Consider the following 22,569-nt stretch of genomic DNA (forward strand, 5'->3'; position numbering starts at 1 on the left):
TGACCTGTTATCAGGTTTTATTCAAAATCCCATACCTGTCTGAAAGCAAATGTTCAGACAAGAAAGAGAAGCTCACAAAGACGGAGAGGAGGGAGCGCCGCAGGAAAGTTCCACATGCAATCTTTTTTGTTTGTTTGCGAGTGTAAACGCAGTTGTGATGAAATATTGATGCTCCTTTCCAAACTGTCTTGTAAGTCGTCTCCGTTCTTTCAGGCTTTCCATCTGTAGCACCTGAGGAAGAGGACGGGAACGCCTGGCTGTCAGGAGAGATGAGCTCAAGCTCTCTGCGGCAGGCTGTCAAATGCGACACATCCTCTTCAAGAGCAGACACAAGAGCAAACTTCCGCTATCGGTCTCTCTCTCTCTCTGTGTCGCTGTCCCACAATCTCTAGATTTCTTTCTCTCCCCGTTCTTCTCCTTTTGACCCTATACTCGCATTCTAGGACAGGAGGTAAGACTTGTGTTTCATGTAATCAAAAATTTTAAAGGAAGTGACTCACTTTCTTGCTTATTAGGGCACAAAATTAAAGGGATCTGAAAGGGTGATTTCTGCTACGCTGTTTTAGACAAACAGCTTTTTACCTGAAATAATAATTCTACTTCATTGTTGGAACAACATGAGGGTGAGTAAATGATGACAATTTTGAATGCTTGCTCTGTCCCTTTAAATTAGAGGAAACGTTAAATTGCAATAAAAACAGAAAAAAGACAGAATACATACTTCAGCTCTCCCGACGTCTCTCTGTTTTCTTTGTTTGTGCTCTCCGCTATATTACTGCCGACTATCATTTGCAAAGTGTTGTTTGGCATTTGTGTTTTTCTCTATTGGCTTTGCATGCTTGGCTAGCTGCGCTTGAACCTCTCAGCAGAAGAGACCTAGGCCTTTTTTAATAAGGTCCCTCATGAGAAATCTTCCTCATCTGAGCAGGAGCATGTCTAGAGGGCAGTTAAAGATGAGAAATAGAAGAGGTAACAAATAAAAAGATGAGGAGATATAGACAGAAAGGGGAAGAGACTGATGAGGGAAGGGGAAGAACGTGATGCGTGATTGAGTTTGTGCATTCTGCCTCTCTGAGAGGTGAGAGCTGCTCTATCAGGGGACAGGAAAAGGCATTCAGAGTGTGACATGTTTGTCACGGTGGGCGACATTGGCATCTGTCACGCAACCTTTGGCAACGCTTGCAATAACCCTCTCCGTTCCAGAGAGTATGAGATAAAAAGAGACTTTGAAAATGAGAGCGTGTAGTGCACGAGCTCAAGAGCTCACAGCAGCCGTCCTGTCTGAATAAATCCGCACATAAAGGCCTGCAGGTTGAAGATTAATAAGAGATAATAAACGCAAGAGTAAAGAGTTTGGCTTGTTTCTGTGGTATTCACATTTGGCACTTTGGCACCAAATTTATGCACAAAAGCATCAAAGTGATCTTCGCTTCCGAATTCACGGAAATGGAGAAGGGGAGGCGGGCTCCTGTCAGGAGGGGGGCATGGAGCGCTGGTCAGTATATCAGGGAGTTTTAATTAACAGCTCAGTGATGAGGATTGAAACAGCCCTCATGCCGTTTACCACTCTACGGGACCGGATCAAACCAAACTGCACTGCTGAGTGGGGGGTTTGGTAAGTCTGAGAGTATTAGAAAGTACCATTTATATAGCTAGAGTGACTTATTTGTATTTATTTTATTTATTCATAGTAGCATTTTCCATGTCTATTTTAGAATTCATATATTATCATGATTTTGATTATTATTACTCATACTCAGTATAAACAACTAAAACTACAACTATAGTGTAACCATAAGTAATCTTGTTAATAAATGTTATTATTCATAATCAGCATAAACAAGTAAAGCTACAACTGTAGCTGAACATGTGACCATAAGTAATGATATTAAAGGGATAGTTTACCCAGAAATGGCATTTATGGCATTAATGACTCACCCTATTGTCATTCCATACCAATAAGACCTCTGTTCATCTTCGGAAAACAGTTTAAGATATTTTATATTTAGTCAGAGAGCTTTTCTGTTCCTTCATGAAAGTGTGTGCACACTATACTGTCTATGTCCAGGAAAGTAATAAAAACATCATCAGAGTAGTCCATATGTGACATCAGCTGGTTAGTTAGAATCTCTTGAATCATTTTGGTCCAAAAATAACAAAAACTACGACTTTATTTAGCATTGTCTTCTCTTCTGTGTTTGTTTTCAATCCTGAAATAAAGATTAAAACGGTTATGAATCAGCGAATTGATTCATGATTCGGATCGCGTGTCAAACTGCTGAAATCATGTGACCTTTGCGTTGTTGCTTTGCAGTTGTTATCATTATTTATAATAGTCATAGTAAACTCATACAAAATAGTATAAACAATTAAATCTACATTTAGTGTAACCATAAGTAATGATATTATTATAATATAATAATAATATGACTCATATGGTTTCATTTGTTTATATTATATCATCATCATTATTTGTTGTTGTTATAAAGAAAGGATACAAATGTTAAATACATTTTTTATCTTATACTAAGAAGTTTAATGCATGTTTATTCAAAATTTTCCTTGAAGTAATAGCAATTCACATTGTATTCGACTGTTCAGTGTCCAGTCATCCTAAATGGTTTAAAAAGTAAATAACGCCACCTCCCTTGACACCCCCCTCTCTCTGATGAACAGCTCCACTCAGCCATCTATAAAAGACTGGCGCTGAAATCAGCGGCATTTGCATACGGTAATTATTCTGCGAATCAGGCTACCTTTATTACTACCACAGAAATCTACTGTCAGCAGACATGCATACATCACTGCACCGGGGACATACAGTACGTGTATATCTACATTACTGCATGGTCCAGAAGAGAGGGATGGAGGAGACACATGCATATACACATACTTGTAGTACATTGTATTGAGAAACACATATTTGTGGTGCCAGTGGAATTATCAAATTCTTAAATACAGTCTTAAGATAGCAGGTTAGCTGTCATTAAGAGATGTTTTCTTATCTAAAGCTGTACTTGTGTGCTTGCTTTACACCAATTAAGCAATAAGATTTGAGTGGATGTGCTATGTTGTAAATATATTCAATGCAAATTGCAAATGGCCTGCAACCCATTCAGCCATTAAATATTTTCACAATATAGCACAGCCGGGCGATTGAAAAGTTTTATATATATATATATATATATATATATATATATATATATATATATATATATATATATATATATATATATATATATATATATATATATATATATATAAAAAAATAACTTTTATTTGTATTGAACAATAAAAATACTGTGCCAGAATAGTATTCTACCTTATATAATTTACACCAGTGTAATGATGTAGTGCACATTCATTCAAACACACAGCAGAGAATTTCTGTGCATTGTTCGTTGCGTGTATATCACACACGTGTACATACATACAAAAGGATGTAGTTTGCAGTCATTGTCACTAATGGTGTTTGCTGTGTGTGCCCTGGAGACGGTCTGATCATTTACTGACAACATCATTATCCGGAGCTTATTGATCCCGTCATACTGCTGGGAACAATAGCGCGCACACACACACACACACACACACACACAGAATCACTGCCTTGCTTTAATTAATAATTAAAGTGACACTGTTCATTTCAGAAATTGTCAGTAAACATCTTGCTCATGTTTTTATTGTCATCAGCGTTAAACACAATCATTACAGACAGTCGAATCAAGAGACACAATATTGTATATATTCTGCCGTGACTTTGTCAGATATTGCGAGATCTGTCAATATCAGGGAAAGCCTGATTGTCTGCACTGTTGTGTGACCATCAAATCACTGGCCTGCGGTGACTATACATTCAAGTTTCATGCATTGAAAGCCTCTGTCAGTAAGCATCATTTGGACAAAGCCTTTTCATAGATTTTTGTTTTGTCGTGTTGTCTGTGTCATTTGAGGCTTCAATAATAATTTAATATAATGAAAGTTCAATTTATGTAAGGCATAATGTACAGTCAGTCGGTTATTATTATAAAATACACCCAGACAGGGTGATCAGAGCCATGCAATACTCATATGTCAAAGCTGAGATGTTACATTATTGTGTCAGAGAGGAGTTAAAGGGATAGTTCACCCAAAAATGAAAATTATCCCACACTCTCAGAAAAAAAGGTACATTGCTGTCACATTGCTGATGGGTTTGTGCAATTAAAATCCATATTTGACATACAATTTCTAGCTTCCGGTGGACCCCCTTCCATATTCAACTTACAAATAAAGTGTAATGCCTCTCTCAATTAAAAACAACGCCCACATCCTTGTTGCATAAGTTGAATATGGAACTCCAGAAACTTAAATATAAAAATCAATCGCAAAATATGGATATATTTGTTAAAAAAAACATTGATTTGCTTTAGGCAGCATTTATTAATCCCCGGAGCCGTGTGGATTACTTTTATAATGAATGGATGCACTTTTTTGGGCTTTAAATTTTGGGCTGCCATTCACTGCCATTATAAAGCTTGGATTATCCAGGACATTTTTTAATAGAACTCTGATTGTGTTTGTCTGAAAGAAGAATGTCTTATACACCTAGGATGGTTTGAGGGTGGGTAAATCATTTATATAGAAAATCAGGATAATTTTCATTTTTGAACTATCACTTTAAGAACTGACTAGAAAAAAGTGTTAAAAGTCAACATTGTTGCCACCTTAAGACTCCCCAAGTTAAAAATGTTGTGTCTGGTTTGGCAAGGTGTGTTGCCTGTAGTATGTTTTCTGTAGCTCAGGGAGATTAAATACAATTATTTGATATAATTGTACAAAATTAAAACATTACATTAAATAGTTTACATTATTAATTATAACATATTGAAGTTAGTAGTTAGGACTGTAGCTCAGGGGTTTCCCATAAGATGAGCCCCTGTTTGGTTTTCAGCACGTATAAGAGGCACACTCGTCACCATGCAGGCTAACGCCTCACTAGACCTATTATGGGATTGCATTACTTTACAGTCTGTCCTGAGTCCTATATTGCCTCAGCGTTGTCGCTTGAAACCTGCGCTCGTGGGACTCCCGTCTTACTATTAATACACAACGGAGAGTTTTACTAACATTCATTAACTTTCTCTCTCCATCTCATTCTGTCTATTCCACCAAGACTACTATCTCTCTCTCTCTCTCTCTCTCTCTCTCTCTCTCTCTCTCTCTCTCTCTCTCTCTCTCTCTCTCTCTCTCTCTCTCTCTCTTGCTACTATGAATAAATTTTACTATATATGTACTCTGCTTCATCCGCTATTACTGTAACACATTTTATTGGAAAGATAATGTAAATGTGCCTAATTTAAAAACCTGTTAATTTGTTAACAGTAAATCTATTTTACACTTAACAAGAAAATACATAAGTGAATAAATATGTTAACTTGAAAATTGTTAGGCATAATGTGTTGCATAATATTGTTTTTACTTCAGCTATCAGACATGTACATTGGTATACATTTAAAGTACCATTTATAAGTGTTGAGCCAGTAAGATTTGTGGGTTTTATGTTGTGGGTTTAGAATAAAGTCTCACCAAAGTATCGGTTATGTATTTATTAAAATAAATAAAAATGCAGTAAAAAATGCTGTTGTGAAAATATTATTACAATTTAAAAGAATTGTTTTCTATTTTAATATGTTTTAAAATATAATTTATTCCTGTGATGGAAAAGCAAAATTTTCATCAACCATTATTTCAGTGTCACATGATCGTTCAGCAATTATTCTAAATGGCTGATTTGGCGCTCAAAATGCATTTATTATAATCAATGTTAAAAACAATTGATCTACCTAATTATTAATACTTAATAATATTTTTGTGGAAACCGTGGAGTCTTTGATGAATAGAATGTTTTTATTTGAAATTGTAACACTGTACAAGTCTACTGTCACTTTTGATCAATTTAAAGCACACTTCCTGAATAAAAGTATTAATGTCTGGAAAAAAAAATACATCAAACAATGGGAGTGTACGTTACATAAAATTGCTGTCCAATTGAAAGGCTAGTTTTGATAGTTTTTACTGTACGACTTGGATCATTTATAGGGATATCAGTATATTTAAAATCATAAAGCATGTAGTTTATATATTATACCAATGCCCTAAACATTGTCATCAAAATTGTTTTACTTTTTTTTTTTTTTTTACTGTAAATGTAACAGTATTTTTAGTATGTACTTTCTCTTCTCTCTCTCAGTATCATGTTTTCTTTTTTTGTATCTGTGGTTTGTTCATTTGTGCTCTCTCGTTCATGCTCCCTCTATCCTCTTTTCTTGCACTCTGTTTGTTCTTGGATCTCTCTCTCTCTCTCTCTCTCTCTCGTTCTCTTTCTCTCCTCTAAATGGGAGAGAGGAGAGCTCATGGCCTATATAGAAATCCCAGTGGGAGTGTATGAATCGCAGATCCTCTCTGAGTAGCTGTTTTGTCATGTTTTATATCATTCAACTAATAAAAGGCAACTCCGTTTACTAACGACTCGGTGTCCCATAAGAGCATTGTTCTAAATGTACTGCAAACACAGTTGTTTGCTTCAGAACATGTTCTCTCTTTTTCTTTTTCCCGATTTCCCCTTCTTTGCGCAATTTGCAGTCACGCTCTCTTTCTCTGTCTCGCTCTCTGATTTTCTCCCTCTTTAAAGTGCAGTACTGAGATAAAGTGTAATTGAAGAGTACTGAGCTACTATCCTGCCAGATGAGAAGATTTGGCTCTGGAGAAAGAGATCTTTAGAAACATGCTCGCTTTTGCAGTGGAATTATCTTGTCCTTTTGTATGTACGACTGTTGTGTGAGTTTTTTGCCTTTCCTGATTGGCCGGCCTTTCAGTCCTCCGGGGCATGGTCAAGAGCCGCTTTTTGAAATGGGTTATGATGCTGTTTGCCCTACAGACCACATTCATATGACTTGTCTGATTATTTATGAAGCAACAAACCGAAGTGAAACCTTTGTGAAAGACGTTAAACAATATTCAGTCATTCCCAGAGGAAAATTGTTTTGGTCTTTCATGGCAGAGGAGACGTAATGGCGTTCTCAGTTATGTTTCCTTTAAGCTCCCACTTTGTTTCAGATGTTTCTCCTCTCTTAAATGTATTTCAATATATATACACGACTATTCAAATGTCTGTGGGTGATTTTTTTTTTTTTTTTTTGAAGAAGAAGAAATTAATACTTTTATTCAGCAAGAATGCATTCAATTAATCAAAAGTGGCATGTTCCATGTTTTCCTCCAAATTATTAAACCGTTTCTTGAGCACCAAATCAGCATGATTTCTGAAGGATCATGTGATGCTGACAACTGTATAAAATAATGTATATTCAAACAGATAAGGGTTGTTTTAAAATGCAATATTCTGTGTTTTGCTTTTTTTTTTTAAACACAGCCTTGGTGAGCATAAGATACTTCTTTCAAAAACAATGAAAAATCTCACCCATCCTAAATGGTTGTGAACTGATAAATGGGATCATGTGTGCTGGCACTTTGACATTTTCTGCACTTACCTCTTTAAAAAAAATCATATTCTATTTCTATGTTGCCTTTTCTATGGATATCCTTTGCAGGTTTTTTTTCTTTCCATGTGTTTGGAGTCTATGGCATTTTATGAGAAACTATTGAGAGATTGTAAGAGGAGGAGTGTGATTTTGTTGATCTGTTCTGTCTCAGTGATTCGGCATTGAATTGCTTGAACTAACACCTCTGTCCTCCTCAGAATTCAAGGGAATTTACTTAAGGACACCGAGAGATAGACGAAAAGCAAGAGATCGGAGGAGAAAGAGGGAGAGTTTAGATGCAACCCGATCAATACGTCAGTCAAAGGCAGCTTTGATTGATTTGTGTGTGTGTGTTTGCACTAGAATGTGAGGGAATGCATAAAAGAACACAAAAACAAGGCAGAATTTCTCAGAACCTCAAATGCCCTCCTAATCCACTTAACCCAAAACCGACTTTGCAGAGAAAATCTCACAAGACCCTTTGACGGAAAGTCTCGACAAACGTTTTCCACACCTGTCCCCGTTTCCATTTCGAAGCAGGTGTGGGATAAAGTCAGCGCTTCTCTGTCCAAGTGACCCTGAGCCTCCCTCCTGTCTCAGCGGCGGTTTTAAAGAGAGCTCCGAGAGCTTTATTGCTAAGTGGGCCTAGGCACACTAAAGTGGCCGGTGACTGTGTTTAACAGGACCATTAAGAACAGACAGACCGATCAATACTTTGAGGGAACAGGAGAGAAAGGAGATGTGTAGTTAGTGCATGACTGTCTTGAGGTGTCGGCAAATCTTAAACACACCGATCCCTCTCTCATCCTATTATTCTTTAATATACCTGACTCTGCTACAATTAAACCAAACCCTTGCAGGGCATAATGCGCACAGACCGTAAAACTGAACATGCCAACATTTCTTTACGATTGATTTGCAATCAGACGTATCTTATATCACCTTATAAATGCAGACAATTCCTCCCTAATTAGGGATAGTGTGCTTTAGTGATTAAACAATCTGAGTTGAGTTTGATTCATAGTCTAGATGTTTGCGTTCAGGTTTTTATGTGTCTGTGCATTTATCTCTATAAAAAGAAGCCAATTAATCGATTAATTTATATATAGCTAAAATCAAATATGGTGACGCGTCAATGACATTGAAGCTTGTCATGACGTCACTGTGTTCATTTGTGTGCCATGCAAGAACCAATGATGTTAAATGTTGCTGACGTGTCATCGATTTGGGACTGTGTACATGCTGATCAGTGATTTGATTTCACTGAAAAAGAAAAAAGTCATTTCTATTTTTTAGGTGAACTGTTCCTTTAAAGAGCATTAAGAAAAAAATCTGGGCTGGTCACCAAAAGATTGTTGGTTTGAAACCCAGAGGGGAGGATTTGTGAAGGCCACCATTGTGCCCTTGAGCAAAGTACTTAACCCCAACTTGCTCCATAAAGACCATCCGCGTCATAAAAAATGTATTGGAATTTGCTTTTAGATAAAAACATAAACCAAATATAGAAATTGATCTAATATTTTTTACCTCTACAGGTAAAGATGACTTAACATCATAATACTGATCCGTAGAGTCCGTGGAGGTCACAGGAGAGCAGTTGAGTAACACGAATTACAGATCCTGGATCCACGGAAATGGTAAATATGATCTAGTTCATCAATCTAGTTTGTTTTACGTTTTGAATTAAGGAGATACTTTCATTGTTTGGCAAAGACATTTTCTCGCACATCGGCCTCTGACATTACTCTTTTCGAGACCAGCAAGACTCCAAGAAAAGGCTTGATGAGTGCATTTCTCTTTCTTGTGTTGACACATTTCCTATTGAAACAGGAAGTTTACATATTTAAAGTTGCAATTAGGGATGTTAACCGATGCCCGTTTGACCGATGGTTGACCATATCAACGTTAACCGATCAAAGTTGTCAGTTGTCGGTTAAAAAAAAAGTGATCTCTAAATTAGGCTATTATAGACAGTGGACTAAACGCGACTACAGTTAGCCATCTCATTTCAAAATCTTTTTGTGTGAAGTGAACAAATCCCTCACACTCAATTTTTCATAACTCGCCTGTTTGTACTTAATAAAACAATAAAAACATTTGGTGCGAGGCCACAGCGTTGGGTTTGCGCGCTCACAAGGTTTGCAAAAAGTAAACAGACTAAAACACTCGAGGTTAGAGTCAGGGCAGACGACAGTATGAAGCGTCATTTCGCATAAGATGGGCTCACATTTGGAAATATATTACATCTACATTTCAGTTGTAACACATTAGGTGTTGATCATCTTTCTTTATTATTGTTAGCACTACCTCGAACTAAAGTGGCGTCTCTTCGGAGCTGTCATTTTCTTAAATGAGCCGCGGCAATGTTTCAAATGAGCTTCTAACGCTGGACAAACGCCTTTATTTTCAACGCGATCACCTTACCCAAACCATTTTGAAACTAAGGAGCCATTTGTCCTCGGATTACAAACAAGCTCCTCGGCGCCGTCTTTGCGGGACTCGTGTTTCGTGCTGTAGAGGATTTAAAAAAGTGACGTGAGTGGAAGGGAGGCGGCGTTGCCGGGACTGTGTGTGTGTGTGTGTGTGTGTGTGTGTGTGTGTGTGAGAGCGGCAGAGAGATCATAGAGAGATGCGATAGAGTTGCGAAATTGCAGGCGCGGCTCGCGGCTGTTATTTCAAATAGCGCACCATATTTTAAACTAATCGGTTAACCGGTTTCAACCGGCTAATGAGGCTCGGTGGTCGGTCAAGAAAATGTTTAGTTTTCACCATCCCTAGTTGCAATGAAATTAAAGTATACACCATAAACCCTAATGCTCAAAATAATGAATTGGTTTGAGTAGGGTAAATTTAAACTAAAATTCTAAAATAAAAAAACGAATTAAATCAAATTAAGTTTTATCAGTATGAAGAACTTTCTTTTTCTTTTGAGTTCACCTAACTTGACATATTTTAAGTCATCTGAATTGTTTTATTGTTTTAAGTTTTATGAACTTGTTACTTTTAATTTAGACAAACTTAACTTGAACTGAAACTGGGCTGGGATTTCTATTTCCTAGCATACTTTGTCAAGACACTCAAAAGGGAGACCAAAGGCTAATATTAAGTGTAATGATCTTGTGCAAGAATAACGTATGAGGGAGATTTAGGGTGTTTTCACACATGGTCCTTTTCCGGGGTCTGAGCACGGTTCGCGTGATATTTGACTTATATGTGAACACTCCAGACGATCTCACAAAGCGAAAACCGGTAAAGCGAACTGAGCCGAGACCATCACGGGAGGTGGTCTGGGTACGGTTTCGATCTCATCTTATGGTACGGTTAGATAAAAACAAGCAATCTGAACACAAACCGCTCTGGGCTTACTTGATATTTCAGTTCGCAAATTCCAATGTAGTTTGGTCGTCAAATGCTTCCGTAAAAATCAGCTGTTCGTCACAGCTGCTGCTTCTGAAAAATCTCTACAATTATTTGTTCACAACATAGCCTACACTTGTTTATTGCAATTTTAACCGTTTCCGAACTGAGACGCGCGGTTGGGTGCCTTGCCAGTTTAAAATGGTGTTACGAACGTGCACACCTGAAGCACATGCACAGTAGCCAGTTGTCACAGCGCGTGTACTAAACGGAATCTTTAGCGTCTTATTGCGTCATCAATTTTAAAGTGGTGATGAATTGAGAAATCAACTTTCCATTGAGCTTTAGATATATAAAAGGTCATGGTAATATAAGATTATCCTGTAAGTTTCAGAGCTGAAAACATCCTTGTTAGTCAAAGAAAAGCTTTTATAGACACCAGGCCCAGTAAACGAGTGTTTGGTTCTACTGACATCAGTGCGCGACAAAACGCCGCCTCTACAGAATAATTAGCGTGTGTTCAGTTCAGTAGTCAGTAGCCCCGCCCACCGACTCATGTAATCACGCAATCAGCAGCAATAAACAAGCTGAAGATTATAGCAAGACAAATAAGACACGCTATACAACCACGCCTGGTTGTGGAAGAACAGTCACTTCATAAGCTTCCTTCGGATCCTAATATTAGGAATCTGTGGTTGAACTTTATTTTTAATGATGTTCCAGCTCACGTGGGGGAGACATGGTGTTCACTTATATCACCGCGGGATCGTTTGTAAACAATTCTCACAATGCTATTCTTCTATATTTGATCCGACAGGAGGAATGTTGCAACACACTTATCTGAGTAAAACGTGTTTTTTTTTTTAAAGTTCTGCCAGGCAGACTTAATCGTTACGTCACTAATTACCTTCTCATCTATCCAATCACATCCTGTTAGTAGCATATAAAGGTCGTACTTACTCATGTCTGAGTTCGCAGATACTGATGCTCCAGCTCCACCATCCTCCCCACCACCACCAAGATGGGACCTCTTCTTCCAATTCCCCCCTCACAACAGCCGGGCTCTCCTACCATCCTCAAACCAGACGGGCTATCCCATCCACCTAGAGTCCCCAGGAAGTACTTTTCCTCCATCTACCCCACCACCACCAGATGGCCCCCTTCATTATCCCGGGGGGTGGGCTGCTCCCCCGCCTTCATCTCAGGCGGGATACGCAGATTCCATACCCTCGGAATGAAAATTACGAACGGGGCCTACGCCAAAGAACTTTGATTGCTTGCTGAGCTCCTTAATAAATGTCTACTGTTACAGCATTAGTTCTTCCGAGTCTTTCTGGCAGAAATATATTACATTGTTATAGAATTGTTTTGCTTATGTGCACGTGACTAACAGAGCATAAGTTACCTTTAGCACTCTCGACCCAGACACGTATGGGTCAAGGCTCTCAAAGCCCAACGTCCCAGAGCTGGGAGTTTTCTCCAAAATGGAAGCCCGTCGGCAGGCCGATGACTCTAGTAACATTTCTTTTGTTCTGCTGTTCTTTTTCTTGACGTTACATTTGAAGGGCGCTCGCGCACGTGTGTGTGTGTGCGCGTGGTTCACACTTCTACCGATCGTGCGGGCCATGTAATACAAAAATAATAGTCCAATCAATCGCGGGTAGATGAGAAATAAATCATTGTGTTTGTTTGATAAAGACGTACTTGAATCAGTCTGGTTGCCACTTTCAAATAACCCCTCCCTCATATGAACTGAACTGACAGGGGCTAGATATGACAGCGGAGATGAGCTCATTAAATATGCAAATCTTATCCAATCCTAGCCGTGGGCGTTTACTTCCAAGTCTCCAGTGCGACACCCCAACAACACCCAGCGTTATGGAGAGAGCCTCAAAACCAGTGTAGAAAATAGCCTATTACTTATTAGTTATTAGTTATAAACCACACAAACGTCATTAGTTGACCTCAGACAACAGTATTTTTTTTTTCATGCAATTATTCAATTTCTTACTTGAATGCTGCTTTTAAGCATGCTTATACTTTACCAAGAACATTTAAAGTAGTTTATTTAATTTGAATCTTTCTTTTATTACTTTATTGTATTGTTTATTTTTGTATGCTGATGTTATCATTGCCTTCTGCAATAAAATAAACATCAATCAAGGAAAAAAATTCAAAATAAGTGTTATTTACAAAGGTGGATGTGTGATATAGCTAGTGCAATATGTAGTATTGTAGCAACAACAGCAGCGTGTGTGTGTGTGTGTGTGTGTGTGTGTGTGTGTGTGTGTGTAAAAAGATAAACAACTTAATTCATTTGGTTAATTTGGTTACTGAAGCACAAACAATGTAAGTGAATGAGATCAAATGTTGAAGTTCGCATCGAACACTGAACTGGACTAGATCTAAAAGGCAACAGTATAAACACAAAGGGATCTGAGACCTCATTCCTACTAAAGTGGACCACAAAAGGATGTGATTTCCATTTTATTCCGACTTTGAGATCTTGTCACTTTAAAAAGAAAAGAAAAGCCAATAGCCTCAACTTAACACCACAATCATGAACATGATCTGCTATTTGCTATTGATAATCAGAAGTAAAAAACTTTGGATAAATATGTCAGTTCGATTTTCCCAGAAGGGATATACTAAAAAAAACTTAAATATGTATATCATCTAATCTGAATGATTAGACTAAATACGATTTTATGGTAAGATTTTATGCAAAAGCCGTTTTTACTGCCTTTTAATCAGTGGAAGTGTAAAAAAACTCCCTACATAATGTTTTTAGATGCTTCAGACTTCACCAGCACTACCGTGAGCGTTTGAGTGTGTGCGAAGGATATCGGGAAAGTGTGTGCCTGCCTGTTTGACTGTTTACGTTGAGCTGTAGAGCTGATATATTTATTTCTATCTCTCGCTTCCTCAGAGGGTGGTGTATGAAGCTGTGTTTGCCTGCGGCAGATCCCCCTGGCAGTCTCTGAGAGCTGCCATCTTCTTCTGCCAGCCCTCCATTAGGCCTGTAAGGTGTGTCAGTCAGCGCTCGTACACAGGGGCTTATGGGAAGACTGCGGGGAAGTAAGGAGTGAACGGTAACTTGTAGCACACACACACACGACTCACCCACACATGCCAGCGTGTGTCAAATTAGGACAAGCAGGGGACAATTAAACTCCCTGTCTCTTACACACACTCTCACACAAACACATATACACAAGGTTGGCTGTGGATGCAGTTGTCTCAAACCTCTTCCTCTTGTCTTCTCGTCTCTTTCTCCAGGTGATTATATGTACTGACTACTGCAACTCTACAGTAACACAGTGTCCTAACCAGGCGCGATCAGCCACACTTCTAGACTGTTTACAGAGTGGCCGCAGTGAAGTTTGCATGATGTGTCATGGTGTGTTGACTATAAAACTAGGTGTATAAAATATTTCAGTAAAAGCATATGACAATAATAAGTGCATAGTGTATATATATATATGTATATGTGCATATTTCCTTCTCCACAGTCTTCCTCCAGACTCTGGCACCTTGATTACCGAATGACAGGCAAAATTTGCTTTCATCCGAAAAAAGTACTTTGGACCACTGAGCAACAGTCCAGTGCTGCTTCTCTGTAGCCCAAAGTGGCTTGACCTGGGGAATGCGGCACCTGTAGCCCATTTCCTGCACACGCCTGTGCACGGGGGCTCTGGATGTTTCTACTCCAGACTCAGTCCACTGCTTCCGCAGGTCCCCCAAGGTCTGGAATCGGTCCTTCTCCACAATCTTCCTCAGGGTCCGGTCACCTCTTCTCGTTGTGCAGCGTTTTTGGCCACACTTTTTCCTTCCCACAGACTTCCCACTGAGGTGCCTTGATACAGCACTGGGAACAGCCTATTCGTTTTTAAGTTTTAAGTTTTCACACAATATTTGTATTTTATTTCCCAATTAGCGTAAACAGTTTTTAATAGATTTTGTTTTACTAAAAAATAACAATACTGTCTATGACTTTGGTGTTGCTAGCGCCATACTAAATAATACAAGTAATAAACTCTGCAGTTTTAGAGCCAGCATTTAAAATGAACCCCACAACTTCACCTGAGTTTGAGAACAATAACATTATTCAGCCAAATTCTGCCAAAGTCTGCTTACTCTACTTAAAAACATTTGCCGCCTTACAGACAGGGAAAAGAGACAGAGCGCTAGCTCAGAAAAGTGGCTTACACCTGTGAGTTTGCTGAAAAGAATAAATTTCTGTGTCATCTCTCAGCAAGATATGTGCAGTTCAGCTGATCATATTAGCTTGACGAAAACATGCAATGGTATGTTGAAGTTCATTTGAAGGTCTTGTACTATTCCCGGCACTACTTTTAAAATTATTTAAATTAATTTCTTTCTTTAACAGAGCACAAGATGTTTAGCGGAATGTATGTGCTGCTCTTTCCTATACAATGACAACGAATGCTGACCACAGTCTTCCAAGCTCCAAAAAGATAAACACCATAAATAGCCCATATAACTTGGTAAACGATAGTACTGTGTGGGAAACTATTTTGAAATAGCTGCATTTCATATAAATATGCATATGTCTAATATTATTACACCCACATAAATGTATTTAGATATATACACTACTGTTCTGAAATTTGTTTTTTTTTTGGAAGAAATTAATACTTTTTTTCATCAAGGTTGCATTCAATTGATTCAAAGGACATTTAAAATGTTATGAAATAGTATGAAAAAAATCATGGTTTCCACAAAAGCATTATGCTGTACAACTGTTTTCAACATCAATAATAATAAGAAATGTTTTTTGAGCATCAAATCATATTAGAATAATTTTTGAAGGATCATGTCACACTGAGACTGGAGTAATGATGCTGAAAATTCAGCTTTGCCATCAGTAATACGTTACATTTATTATTGTAATTTCGATAACTTAATGCAGCCTGAGACGTATTTGAACAATAAGTGTAGATATATAAATATATCTATTAAAGAATACACAATCAAGCATAACATTATGAGCTAATATTGTGTTGGTCCCCCTTTTTGCTGCCAAAATAGCCCTGACACGTTGAGGCATGGACTTCACTAGACCCCTAAAGGTGTGCTGTGGTATCTGGCGCCAATATGTTAGCAACAAATCCTTTAAGTTCTGTAAGTTTTGAGGTGGGGCCTCCATGGATCAGACTTGTTTGTTCAGCACACCCCACGGATACTCAATTGGATTGAGATCTGGGGAATTTGGAGGCCAAGTCAACACCTCAAAACATTTTTCCTCTGTGATACTGCTAAATGAGGCCACAGCCTACAGTGAATATTGTTCCCATGAAAGGGTGTACATGGTCTGCAACAATGCTTAGGTAGGTGGTATGTGTCAAACATCCACATGGGTGGCAGGACCCAAGGTATCCCAGCATAACATTGCCCAAGGCATCATACCGGCTCCACCGACTTGCCTTTTTCCCATAGTGAATCCTCGTGCCATGTTTTCCACATTTAAGCAATGCACACACACCCGGCCATCCATATGATGTAAAAGAAAACATGATTCATCAGACCTGGCCACATTCTTTGATTGCTCTATGGTCAAGTTCTGATGCGCACATGCCCACTTTTGGCACTTTTGGACAGGGGTCAGCGTGGTCACCCTGACTGGCCTGGGGCTATGCAGCCCCCTATGTATGCCACAAACTGCGATGCACTGTGTATTCTGAAACCTTCCTATCAGAACCAGCATTAACTTCTTGAGCAATTTGAGCTACAGTAGCTCGTCTGTTTGATCTTGACCTAAGTCATGACTGGTTAACCACTGTTACTTGGACCACTTTTGATAGATACTGACCATTGCAGACCGGGAACACCCCTCAAGAGCTACAGTTTTTTAGATGCTCTGGCCCAGTCATCTAGTGTTATTCACTAGTTTCACAAGTAAATAATTGAAGTAAAGTCATAATGTTATTATGCCTGATCGGTATACACTCACCTAAAGGATTATTAGGAACACCATACTAATACTGTGTTTGACCCTCTTTCGCCTTCAGAACTGCCTTAATTTTACGTGGCATTGATTCAACAAGCATTCTTTAGAAAGCATTCTTTAGAAATGTTGGCCCATATTGATAGGATAGCATCTTGCAGTTGGAGATTTGTGTGATGCACATCCAGGGCATGAAGCTCCCGTTCCACCACATCCTAAAGATGCTCTATTGGGTTGAGATCTGTTGACTGTGGGGGCCATTTTAGTACAGTGAACTCATTGTCATGTTCAAGAAACCAATTTGAAATGATTCGAGCTTTGTTGCATGGTGCATTATCCTGCTGGAGGTAGCCATCAGAGGATTGGTATATGGTGGTCATAAAGGGATAGACATGGTCAGAAACAATGCTCAGGTAGGCCGTGGCATTTAAACGATGCCCAATTGGTACTAAGGGGCCCAAAGTGTGCCAAGAAAACATCCCCCACACCATTACACCACCACCACTAGCCTACAGTGGTAACAAGGCATGATGGATCCATGTTCTCTTTCTGTTCACGCCAAATTCTGACTACCATCTGAATGTCTCAACAGAAATCGAGACTCATCAGACCAGGCAACGTTTTTCCAGTCTTCAACTGTCCAATTTTGGTGAGCTTGTGCAAATTGTAGCCTCTTTTTCCTATTTTTAGTTGAGATGAGTGGTACCCGGTGGGGTCTTCTGCTGTTGTAGCCCATCTGCCAAGGTTGTGTGTGTTGTGGCTTCACAAATGCTTTGCTGCATACCTCAGTTGTAACGAGTGGTTATTTCAGTCAAAGTTGCTCTTCTATCAGCTTGAATCAGTCGTCCCATTCTCCTCTGACCTCTCGCATCAACAAGCATTTTCGCACACCTGACTGCCGCATACTGTTTGTTTTTATCAGTTCGTTACTGATGTTTTTCCCTTTTCACACCATTCTTTGTAAACCATGACATGGTTGTGCGTGAAAATCACAGTAACTGGGCAGATTGTGAAATACTCAGACCAGCCCTTCTGGCACCAACAACCATGCCACGCTCAAAATTGCTTAAATCACCTTTCTTTCCCATTCTGACATTCAGTTTGGAGTTCAGGAGATTGTCTTGACCAGGACCACACCCCTAAATGCATTGAAGCAACTGCCATGTGATTGGTTGATTAGATAATTGCATTAATGAGAAATTGAACAGGTGTTCCTAATAATCCTTTAGGTGAGTGTATAAGGAGTTTGAAAAGTTGCATTTGAATATTCTAATTACCACCTTTTATTTTAGTCTATTCCTCACACAAATCATACAGGTTTGGAACGGAATGGCGGTAAATAAATAATGGCAGTCTTTTCTTTTTTTGTGCGCAAGCTATTCTCTTAAAACTGTGGACACAAGCAGTAAAACTTAAAACTCAAACCATTTTGATTAGTTTTTTCACCCTGAAGTTTGTGTGGGTGGTCTAAGTGTGTGCAGTACTTGTTTGCCACTACTATTTGAGAGCCAGTACATCAGGAGTCGAGCATAACAATGCATGCGCGCTTCAAATCAAAAACTTTTGCATCCTCTTCACACATTTACAGCATTTCCACAGTCTCAACACTCAAACTCATGACAGATCTCACTCTGTCTCCATCTGTGTCTCTCCCAGTCTCTTTTTCTCTCTTTCCCTGCGGAGGAGGCCTGCCACATCTCTCTTCTCTCTTGTTCTTCACTGTTGTTCATGGATGTGGGGGCAGTACAGTATCAGATAACTTTATCCTGGGCCAGTGCCAGTATTTTGCGCACACAAACGCGCACATACACACCAGCTGTGTGGGTGACTCGGCTCCCAGGCAACGGCAGGAGGTCAGGTAGTCCTTTGCATTGCATGCTGGGAGTGTAGGAGTGTGGGGGTGTGTGACAAGTTATTTTAGCTTTTGTTTAAAAACATGTGCAACAGTTTTGCTAAATGTCCAAAACTAGTGGCGCAGGAGTAGCTGTGGAATGTCGTCAAGTTGAGCACTTAGACTTCACGTTGATGCTCCTAACTGAAAGTTCTTTTCATGGTGTCTAGGATGAAGAAAAGACTGGATGAAAGGGTGATTCTTGTCCAAGTACATTCAGTTTGAACCGGCTACTCTGTCAGATGGCCTGAGTTCTTCATGAAGTCTTGCAATAATCCATCACGCAGGACTATCACAATGATATATGACTTCCATTTCGTTCACACAAGGTTCATATGGCGTCGTCAGCTTTGCTTTTAATTATCGAAACCTCGCCTGATCCCGCTGTTCACATCTCCCTAAATATTGATTTGTCTGTGGAGCACAGCTAAATCAGTCAGCACATTCAAAGCATTGATTGTGGGTGGTAAAAAAATAGGACAAAAAAGGGAAAAATTAGAAAGAATTGTTTCCATTACCATGACAACTATTCTCTACAAAAATGTCTTTGGCTCTCTGGTCAGGTTTGGATGGGGTTTCGGACGTCTTGTTGGAAAAAGGTTGATTTCGCTCGGCCTTGCCCAAAGCAATGTCACATCTTTAAATGCAAGAATGCTGTAGCTGGAGTTAAATTGAATTATATTTATAAAGCACCTTTCATTTCATTCCTTGTATATGCAGCCCTAGCTAAACAAAGAGCTTAAAGAAAATAAACTATACAACTTTTTTTATTATTATTATGCATGCAGCTTTCATGACCATCTATTAATTTAGAGACTACATAGAATGTTTGTCACACAACAGGACAATTCAAGTGCACACTTAGGGGCACAAATCTGAAAAATAAATGTGAATAACAGTCAACATGGAATTAAAAATGATTAGTGCACTTTAAATAAAAAAAGGTCTGGTTTCACAGACAGGGCTTAGAATAAGCCAGGATTAGGCCTTAGTTTCATTAGAACATTTAAGTAGCTTTTATAAATGTGGCTTATGAAAACCTTACTGTTGTGCATCTTGAGATAAAACAGTTGCACTGACATATTTTTTTTAGATATGCTAATGCAAGTTGCTTTCAGTGAACAGCTCAATCATGCATTTTAGTCTGGGTCTTGGCTTTAGTCTTCTCTGTGAAACCCTTTGTCTTCATAATCTTTCATCAAAATGTCCTTTTTTTAAATGATTTCACCTTGGTCATGCGGGCTATTAAGTATCTATTAATTAATGTAATGTAACTTTATCCCCCTCCTTTTTCAGGTTATGCAAGTAAGTTAGAAAAAGCTAAACATTTCAGATCCAAAAAAGATGTTCTAGGTAGTGAACTTGACCTTCAGCCTTTATGTCCCGACCAAAAACCTTACTCAGAAATGGGTATGGACACAATCCACTGAAATCTTGGGTTCCAGGCTTTTTTGTGTTGTACATCTAAATAAACGCCACATTACGGAAGTAAAATGGGTTGCAAATGACTTTACGCGTTGACCAGTAATAACATCTAAATGTTATTACTGGTCAACATGAAAAGGCCCGTGGTTCTCAACCAGGGGGCCCCAGGATGACTTAAAGCATTACAATTAATACATTACTAATATATTCAAATAATTAAAAGTAAGAAAAAACACACTTTTTCCTCACTTTTCTAAAACGTTTGTTTGTATTGAAGAACAGAATCATGTATGTAATCATGAAGTTTAAAGGAAATGTGGTTAATTTAATGTATCAAGACTTTTTTTTTAAAAGTTTGAAAACAAGGAGCATTTTTATAGTTAAAGCAGAAATACTGTTAATATATATCCTAAATTTGGGGTCTTTGAATATGGTTTTGGACAGTATACATTATCTGAGTCAAAAAGGCTTTAAAACCACTGCTTTAAAATAAATATCATGTTTTATCTTAAATCATATGTTTGAAACATTTTGTTGTTTGAACCTTTCTAGACTGAAATAGCAGCCAGACGCTTAAAGAAAACACTTAAGCTCACTGTAATGTCAACAGTAGCACAGCTCAGTACAGCTGATTTTAAGTCCATAATATGGTTTCTCGAGGCCGTTGCTTCCTCAGCACGGCTAGCGTCTGTCTGAGGGTTACCATGGCAACCGGGGCCCAAGAATGCCTCTAACTGCTCCTGACTGCCACCTGATGGCTGGGCCAAACACCTTCATTTGCTAGATTAATCATTGTGTGTTTAACAAAGGGAGCACAGTGTTGCAGCAGCGGCAGTAGTTCAAGAACAAGACAGTTCTACAAAGTGGCCTTTGTTAGAGGAGCCGCAGTTGGTTCAAGCATCCAAAAAAATAACAGATGGATTCAACTCTTTGAGCCTTGGGCAACGAACACGTCCCATTAAGTTCTGTCCCTCTATCACAAACACACACACACACACACACACACAAAAAAACCCTGCAGCTGTCCTACTCTTCCAAACTCCATGTGTTGCTCTGGATTCATATTCTCTCTCTCTCTCTCTTAGGCCTTCTGGATATGTCTCTGTCTTCACTGAGGGACTGGAAGTAGCATGAAAGGAGAAGCTGTCGTGAGTTCTTGATGGCTGTACACTAATTGCTGACCCTAACAGGTCCAATTAGAAGCTACATGCGCCCCGCGCGGGCCCAGGGGACTACACATCCCAGCATGCCGAGCACTGACACTCTCAGAGTGACATGGACAAGACAGCAACCAGACGTTCCCTCTTTCTTCTTTTTCTCACCATGCTTTTCTCCATTGTAAGTCACAGGCTAATTTGTGAGGGTTTGAGAGGCACATCCAAGTGACTTTTTATGGGCCACAGATACAGATGCTTTTGCAGTTGGAGTTCTTGGACGAATTTAGAAAGTATCAATAGTTTTTAAGAAAGTATCAATAGTTTTCAAAAGCACATAAGCTGACAAGTAAAATTGTGATATAGGAATATGTCTATTGCCTTGGACACACTAGACGATTTTCAGATCTTAACTGATTTTAAAACAGTGGCAGACCACAGACATGAGGACAGTTTTAACTGTTTTTTAACATTATATTCCTGTCAGAGGTAGCCTGGTCAAGAGTTGTAAATATCAGGCTTAAAAAATAAATCTTCAAGTTTATGGCCAGCACAAGTTAGAAATACAAGGTCTGGAAGGATTCAATTGGCCTTTAAAAATAATATAATATAATTTAATATAAAAATAAACCTTCCACTCTATGTAGAATAAGTGGTTTGAACATAGATGGAAAATATATCATACAATACATCCATCTATTCTTTAAATTGCTTGTTCTCTGTTTGGTTATATTATATTATATTATATTATGTTATGTTATATTATATTATGTTATTTTATTTATTTTATTTTTATTTTATTTTATTTTATTTTATTTTATTTTATTTTATTTTATTTTATTTTATTTTATTTTATTTATTTTATTTATTTTATAGGGACAGAGACAAACTATAGTTCCAGAGATTATCTCACTAAGTATATATCACTATTTTAATCATATCACTATTATACCTTTAAACTGTTCTATTTTCATAATCAGAAGTTAAAAAAAATGTGCTTTTAAAAACTATTAATTTTGTATAATTTAATAACTTTTTATATTATGGTTATATTGCATTATATATAGACAGTCAGTGGCCATACGTGTAACGTAACATAATAATTCATAATGTTGTAAATTTATAGTTTACTTGCAATTAATTGCATATACTGTAAATTAAGTATAATATAATGTAATACATTTATAATATATTTTAGTACAAATTATTCTTTACATTAGATTTTTATTTATTTATTACACTGCAGGGGAAAAAACA

At 38.3% G+C, this 22,569-nt stretch overlaps 1 long non-coding RNA gene across 2 annotated transcripts; it reads left to right on the top strand.

Annotated features, from left to right (window-relative positions):
- Positions 1 to 1,414: 1,414 nt before the first annotated feature.
- On the top strand, positions 1,415 to 21,883 carry LOC137048457 (uncharacterized). 2 transcript variants are annotated; one of them, XR_010899412.1, is made up of 5 exons: positions 1,415 to 1,615; positions 9,053 to 9,154; positions 13,804 to 13,966; positions 14,154 to 14,274; positions 21,244 to 21,883. It is a non-coding gene; the product is annotated as an uncharacterized lncRNA (long non-coding RNA). The 2 variants fall into 2 exon arrangements; XR_010899413.1 differs by lacking the exon at positions 21,244 to 21,883 and adding an exon at positions 15,265 to 15,352.
- The last annotated feature ends 686 nt before the right edge of the window (positions 21,884 to 22,569 follow it).

This window comes from Pseudorasbora parva, chromosome 19, assembly GCF_024679245.1.
Source record: "Pseudorasbora parva isolate DD20220531a chromosome 19, ASM2467924v1, whole genome shotgun sequence".
Lineage (NCBI taxonomy): Eukaryota > Metazoa > Chordata > Actinopteri > Cypriniformes > Gobionidae > Pseudorasbora > Pseudorasbora parva.